The sequence below is a fragment of the Delphinapterus leucas genome, chromosome 21, assembly GCF_059928025.1.
Source record: "Delphinapterus leucas isolate spDelLeu-1000000601 "Yukka" chromosome 21, BTC_Dleu_Yukka2, whole genome shotgun sequence".
In the NCBI taxonomy this organism is placed as follows: domain Eukaryota; kingdom Metazoa; phylum Chordata; class Mammalia; order Artiodactyla; family Monodontidae; genus Delphinapterus; species Delphinapterus leucas.
Genome location: NC_143149.1, coordinates 34,894,958 through 34,903,126, shown reverse-complemented (window position 1 = coordinate 34,903,126; position 8,169 = coordinate 34,894,958).

The following is an 8,169-nucleotide window of genomic DNA, read 5'->3' as shown; positions in this document are numbered from 1 at the left end:
TTGTAGTCAGATTCAAAAAATATCACCTAGACCAATGTCAAGGAGATTAACACATATGTTTTCTTCTTGGACATTATGTTTTCTGGTCTGGGTGTGGTATCCTGGGTGTGGTAGTTTGCCCACAAATGTCTCCAATTGTTCCAGTCTCAGAGGAAGCATAAGCCCCCCTGGCCACCAAATCCAGGTGATCAAATGTGGTTCCCTGTGTGGACTGTGCTTGCCCATTGGCTTTAGCAAGGCTGCTGGAGAGTCGGGCACGCCTGAGGCTTTAGCAAGGCCTGCAAATAGCTTTGGTGTTGGGCACGCTCACAGTTTTAGCAAAGCTGCAGAATGTCGCTGGGGGGTGGACAAGTTTTAGGGAGGCTGGAGCAAAGTGCTGAGGACAGGGCATGCTATGGCTTTAGCAAGGTTGTGTCTGCGCATGTCTGTCTGCACTTGCCAGGGAGAGGGGAGGGTAAAAATCGGTGCTCTCCAGCACTTCTATCCCTGAGGAAAACACCAACTAATCCCTGCCCTTTCCCTCAAAGGCTTTAAGATTAGCAACTGAATCTCCTTCATTCATAATCCAGTCACTTTCAAACTGATGCCTTTGTGCTGGTCCCCAGGAGGAGTGAGTCTGCTTGTGAGCCCCTCAGCAGGAGGACCTGAGATCCCCATAACCCTCAGGTTCACTGGACCTAAGCGCTGCCAGTTTCCAAAGCCAGATGTTTTGGGGGGCTCATCTCTCTGGTGCAGGTTCCAAGGATTTGGGTACCCAAAGTGAGGCACAAACCCCTTTCTCCTCAGGAAGAAACTCCAGTCTGTGAGGCCTCTCCTTATTTTGTGTTGTCACACTGGGAGTGGGGTTTTAGTGAGATCACATCTCTGCCATTCTTAGCCATCTCAATGTGGCCTTTTTATTGCTTGTTGTGGAGGAAGAGGCTGTTTGGCTAGCTTTCAGGGGTTTTTTCGGTGGGAATTATTTCATATTCAGTTGTACACTTGGTGTGTCTGGGGAAGGAGGTGAGTTCTGGGTCTTCTTATGCCACCATTGTGGACCACACCCTCCAATCCCCATGCATTATTAATTTTAAAGATAATACACATTATTTTGGGAAATACAGATAATAAAAAGGAAGGCCAATAGTCCCAACAAGCAGTAATCACCCCCAGGCAGTATTTTAGCATAATTTCTTCAGACTTTCTATATAACCTTAAATATATAAAGATTTAGATTGTAGTATGTATACATTTTTACTGACATTGTAAATTTCTGAGCATGCTCAACCGTAGACTTTAATAAGATAAATTACCACTACCCCTCATTCACACCCACACAAAACACACACACACACACAAACACACACACTTACCTGAAGCAACAGGTAACATCCTATCATAACAAAACAGATCACAACAGACTTGTTGCTTGGGCCTTGATGATGAGCAGGCTCCATCCTAAATACTGATGCACATCCACCCCTGGAATGCTTTGACTCCACTGTGCATTCAAAATATTAGCAGTCATTACACCAGAGCAGCTGCCACATTTCTCCTGGCTGTTCTGCTGCTTTTTGGGGGGCCTGTTTTTTCTGTTATTTGTGTATTTCTCTGCTGGCCTCTCCCCTCACCTCTTTTCTCCTTCATTCACAGGTTAATTCAGAAATAAAACAAGCAGCCTAAAAAAATTCTATGTGGGAAAAAATAATTTATAAAAAACCTCATCACTGTAAAATATAAAAGGAGAAGAACTGATGCCAGTAAAAATAATTTCAGCAAGACAAAAAAGAAAAGAAATAAATGTTGGTGCTGACTATGATGCAAAGTAAATGTATTCAGTATTCTAAGTGGTTTAATGGAGTTTGTTTCAGAGAATATTTCATTGACCAAAACTTATCATACCACTAATAATGAGTATTTAAAATTTTGTATTCAAAACAATCATGAGGTTGAAGTGTGGGATCAAAACATTCACCGGGTGGGGACTTCCCTGGTGGTGCAGTGGATAGGTCTCTGCGCTCCCAATGCAGGGGGCCCAGGTTTGATCCCTGGTCGGGGAACTAGATCCCACATGCATGCCGCAACTAAGAGTTTGCATGCCACAACTTGGGAGCCCAAATGCCACAACTAAGGAGCCCTGGAGCTGCAAATGAGGAGCCTGCCTGCTGCAACTAAGACCCAATGCAACCAAGTAAATAAATACATATTTTTAAAAAATGATGTTTAAAAAAAAACACACAGTCACTGGGTAAAAATGATGAGAGAGTCAAAGAGGGAACAGCTTGCCCTCTAGAACAGTTAACATCAATAAGACTGACTATACCAAATGTTGCTGAGGATGTGGAGCAACTGGAACTCCCATAAAATTTCTGTGGGTGATGAAAATGTTCATCATCTTGAATGTAGTTTCCAACTGTATGCTTTAAATATGTACAGAAATTTTATGACAATTATACTTCAATAAATCTGTTTTTTAGAAAAGGTAAAACATGTAATTGAATTTTTAATTACAGAGGACTTTCTTCTGGGAAATAAGAAAATTAAATCTTGGAATAAATACTTTAGAAACTGAACTTTTTCCATAACCTCAGAGATAACCACTGTTAACAGTATGGTGTATTTCAGGTTATTTTTTGTGAATATACTAATTCACATTGTTATGGTTCTTATTTTACCAATGAAATCCTATGATGTATTCTGTTTTACATTCTTTTAAAATTAACCAATAAAACTTAGGTATCTTAAAAAAAAAAAAAAACCAGGAGGGTAAAAGTGTCCAGTACCTTAAAAAATCAGATTTGCTCTCAGGATTTGAAACTAAGGATCCAGAATAGCTAAGCCAGCTAGGCACAGAGACAGACGTTGAAATGAAGTCATATGTCAATATGAAAATAAAATAGAAAAAATAAAGTCAATCTCAGCAGCAACAAAAAGTACCTAGAAATAAACCAAACTACGAATGAATAACACCCTTGGGGAGAAAACTGTAAAACTTTATTAAGAACAAAAAAAGAAAACAAACAGGCGCTAGAACAGTTTTATGGATGAAATGTCTCAATACTGTAGGGTCCATTCTCTGCAAATTAATCCATAGATTTAACAGACTACAAATCTAGATCCTACAGTGTTTTTCAAAGAACTTGACAAGATGACTAAAATTCAAATGGAAGAATTAGCATGAAAGAATAGGTAAGATACAATTTTGAAAGAAAAATAAAAGCATTTTCCCTACCTAATATTAAGAATTGTATAAAGAAATAATAATTAAATAATGTAATGTCATCCCAGGAATAAACCGATCAATGGCATAGAATAAAGGGTCCAGAAAGTAACTCATGTATATGTGGGAATTTAGTAAATAAGAAAGTTGAACCTCAAAACAATGGAGGGATGGACAGATTATTCAATAAACAAGGTTAACGCAAGTTTCTAGACATTAAGAAAAAATAAATTTATCCTTTCCACAACTTTATTTTCTGAATAGTTAATAAAGTACAGCTATGTTAAAGGTCCATATTAAAACAAAACTATTAAAGGATGTTTAAAATATATGGGTATATTTATCACCTTTAATTAGAAAACGACTTCTCGTTTAGTTCACAGAGAGCAAAAGTCATAAACCTAAAGACTAACTGTATAATGAACACAGATTGGGAAGAATATCTGTAGTATATATAATAGCAAAATGTTTTACCCAAAAATATGTAGAAAGGTTCTACCAGAGAAAAAAAAGAGACAATCTGTAAAATAATGGGGGAAAATATATAAAGAAAAAAAATCACAGAGCTATAACTACAGATGGCTATTAATATGTGAAAAGATACCCAGTCTTACTAGTAGTTGAGGCAATGCAAATTAACCAAATAGGTGTTTTCATTCATCAGATCATCAGACTGGTAAAATTAGAAGTCTGATAGTACTGTGTTGACAAGATTCAATGTTAGTGCATATGGTGCACTAAACTAGTGCATATTCTTTGGGGGACACATCTTATTATACTGGTAGACAGTGCTGATTATTCAGAATTCTACTTCTTGACTGATAGATGTTTCTTGGTATCACTCATGCATTCAAGGATTCAAGGCTAAAGAAGTTCATGGCAGCTTAGTTAAGAGTAGCAAAAATTTAGAAACAGCATAAATATTCATTGATAAGGGGAAACTGTGATATAGTTTACAGATACTGTGCAAAAATAGGCAGCAGTTTAAAAAACGGTAGATCTCAAGGACTCACATGGAAATATGTCAACATGTTATTGTTGAGTAAAATATATAATATGATGCCTTTTCTCGAAAAGAAAGATACTACATACTTCTATAAGTGTATATACTAAATGCATTTAAATGCATAGGAAAAATGTATGGAATAACCTATGCTAAACTTATGCTGTTTTTTTCTGAGTAAGGGGAGGAGGAAACTATTGGAGAAGATAAGTAAAGGTGAATTCAGCTTGATCTAAAAGGTATTAATATTTTGTGAAGAAAGGGATTTATGTATTATTTCTGTAATTAAACATTGATTTTTAAAAATCACCTGCAATACATGCCAAGAAACATATGACTACTTCATCACTCTAATTAGTCCTTATATATGTAAAAAAGGATACCAAAGCCCACACAGAACCTTCCAAGGGCTCAAAGAGGTGTGGAAGGAAGGCATTAAACCTACCCTCAAGATAACATTTCAAGAAAGACTAATTTGGGGGTGGTTATTATTTTCTATTAGAACCTGAAAGCCTCGAGTACCCCAGTTGGGAATAGGGATGGCTGGGAAGGGAGATGGATGTGGAGGGAAGGGGTGCGGCAGCACCAACATATTAGTTTTATATTACGTCATAACAAATAATCACAAATTTAGTGGCTTAAAAATAATTATCACACAATTTCTTTTTCTTTTCTTTTTTTTAACATCTTTATTGGAGTATAATTGCTTTACAATGGTGTGTTAGTTTCTGCTGTATAACAAAGTGTATCTGTTACACATATATATATGTTCCCATATCTCTTCCCTCTTGCATCTCCATCCCTCCCACCCTCTCTATCCCACCGCTCTAGGTGGTCACAAAGCACCGAGCTGATCTCCCTGTGCTATGCGGCTGCTTCCCACTAGGTATCTATTTTACATTTGGTAGTGTATATACGTCCATGCCACTTTCACTTTGTCACAGCTTACCCTTCCCCCTCCCAATATCCTCAAGTCCATTCTCTAGTAGGCCTGTGTCTTTATTCCCGTCTTGCCCCTAGGTTCTTCATGACCATTTTTTTTTAGATTCCATATATATGTGTTATCATATGGTATTTGTTTTTCTCTTTCTGACTTACTTCACTCTATATGACAGAATCTAGGTGCATCCACCTCAATACAAATAACTCAATTTCGTTTCTTTTTATGGCTGAGTAATATTCCATTGTATATATTGCCATATCTTCTTTATCCATTCATCTGTGATGGACACTTAGGTTGCTTCCATGTCCAGGCTATTGTAAATAGAGCTGCAATGAATATTTTGGTACATGACTCTTTTTGAATTATGGTTTTCTCGGGGTATATGCCCAGTAGTGAGATTGCTGGGTCGTATGGTAGGTCTATTTTTCATTTTTTTAAGGAACCTCTATACTGTTCTCCATAGTGGCTGTATTCATTTACATTCCCACCAACAGTGCAAGAGGGTTCCCTTTTCTCATCACCCTCTCCAGCATTTGTTGTTTGTAGATTTTTTGATGATGGCCATCCTGACTGGTGTGAGGTGATATCTCATTGTAGTTTTGATTTGCATTTCTCTAATGATTAATGATGTTGAGCATTCTTTCATGTGTTTGTTGGCAATCTGTATATCTTCTTCGGAGAAATGTCTATTTAGGTCTTCTGCCCATTTTTGGATTGCGTTGTTTGCTTTTTTGATATTGAGCTGTGTGAGCTGCTTGTAAATTTTGGAGATTAACCCTTTGTCAGTTGCTTCATTTGCAAATATTTTCTCTCATTTTGAGGGTTGTCTTTTCGTCTTGTTTATGGTTTCCTTTGCTGTGCAAAAGCTTTAAAGTTTCATTAGATCCCATTTGTTTATTTTTTATTTCCATTTCTTTAGGAGGTGGGTCAAAAAGGATCTTGCTGTGATGTATGTCATAGAGTGTTCTGCCTATGTTTTCCTCTAAGAGTTTGATAGTGTCTGGCCTTACATTTAGGTCTTTAATCCATTTTGAGTTTATTTTTGTATCACACAATTTCTGTGGGTCAGGAGTCTGGGTCCTCTGTAAAGCTGCCACCAAAGAGCAGCTTTGGCTGTGGTCTCATGTGAGGCTCAATAATGGAAGGCTCTGCTTCCAAGCTCTTGTGATTGTTGGCAGAACTCAGCCCTTATGGCTATAAGACTGAGGGCCCTTATTCTCATCAGCTGCTACCTATAGGCCATCACAGGCTGTCTGCTGGAGGCTGTCCTCATCTCCTAGAGGTCACTAATGGTTCTTTCTCACTTGGGGTTTCCTAACATGTCCACTGGCTTCCTCCAAGCCAGCAACAGGGTGAGAGAGAGACAGACACCAGCAAGATGGGTGCTTCCATATTATGAAACATAATCCCATAATCCATATATCCCATCATTTTTACTGTATTCTATTGATTAAGAGCAAGTCAGAAATCACATCCACATTCGAGGGAGGAGACATTGCAAGGGAATGAACACCCGAGGAGGGGATCATTGGGAGCAATTTTTAAAGCAGCCTATGACACATGGCTTCTCTTTTGTTCTGATATAAACCCAGGTATTAATCTTAACATTCAAAGATGTGCCCTCTAAGAAAACTCCAGGAATACATGACATGATAATTTTTTTAAAAAATCTTGTTTCATTAGGAGAAGGGAGAATGGTTGTGGTTCATTCAAGATGATCATGCCTGGGAAAGAAGGGGGACAATGGAGCAGAGTCAGTATCTTTCAAAGGAGATTGGTTGGATACTAGAGAGGATATGTGTTATTTTTGCCTGGCCTGTCTATATTTTCAGTTAACAGCTCCCTGGTTTCTCTTTGGAAATGATCCTTCCCTATTCCTAGCCCATGTCATTCGAGTGTGGGAAGACCTCAACTCACAGCTCAAGACTGCCCAACTAGAGCTTCAGTGATGAGTTTAGTAATGAGCATGTAACCCAACACAGTATGATCAGAATCAGACCTGGAACTTTTCTAGGTATTACTGAGAAGGAGGCTCTCAGTTCTCTGGGGTAGTTGAGCTGGTAGAACAAAATACTAGACCTGCTGGCAGCCGTCTCTCTCACCAGTTGGTGTGAGGGAGCAAAAAAAGAGCTATGAGGTGGAGAGAAGAATAGTCCTGATAACATCATTTGAATACCTGGTTCCACCTGTGTCTGAAGTTAGTGTACACCTAGCCTTACAAATTTCATACACCAACAACTCCATTATGACTTTGCTTGAGTTAATTTAATTTGGGTTTCTATCATTTGCAACTGAGATAGGGAAGGGATGACTTTCTCAGATAAAGTGCCAATTGCAGGAGACAAGGAGTTTGTCTTACTGGAAATGGCCACTTCTCACTATTATTGTTTGTTCCTTGTAATCTGAGCCACATTTTTGTCCACTTTAAAATCTAAAATCTAAGTGGCTGGTTCAGGCCTAGGTGATCTTATCTCTAAGAGTTTATCACTACAGCTAAGTATTAACACTGGTGGGATAGGGAGGGTGGGAGGGAGACGCAAGAGGGAGGAGATATGGTGATATAGGTGTATGCATAGCTGATTCACTTTGTTATAAAGCAGAAACTAACACACCATTGTAAAGCAATTATACTCCAACAAAGATGTTTAAAAAAAAAACCCAATCAAGAAGTTAGAAGCGATGGAAAACAAAGTCAGTAAGGTAGGAGAAGATGCAAACACCAGGAAGTCAAAGGAAAAGAGCTACCTAACATACAGTGTAAAGTGCTTCAGACAGAATAAGTAAGAACTGTAACAAAATCACTTCATCAGTGATGATTAAGAGGGTGTTTGGCAACTTTGAGGGAGCATTTCCACTAGAGTGGCATGGAGTCTTTAGCATGAATCCAGGAGTCCATGAGTGGTAGCAAGTGTGTACTCTTTTGCTTTGGCAAAAAGGGAACAACAGAGATGGAACAGTAGCTCAAAGAGAGGTCTGAGGAGGGAAAGTGTTCTTGCCTGAGAGAGGATGGGAGTGCCAGGAGAT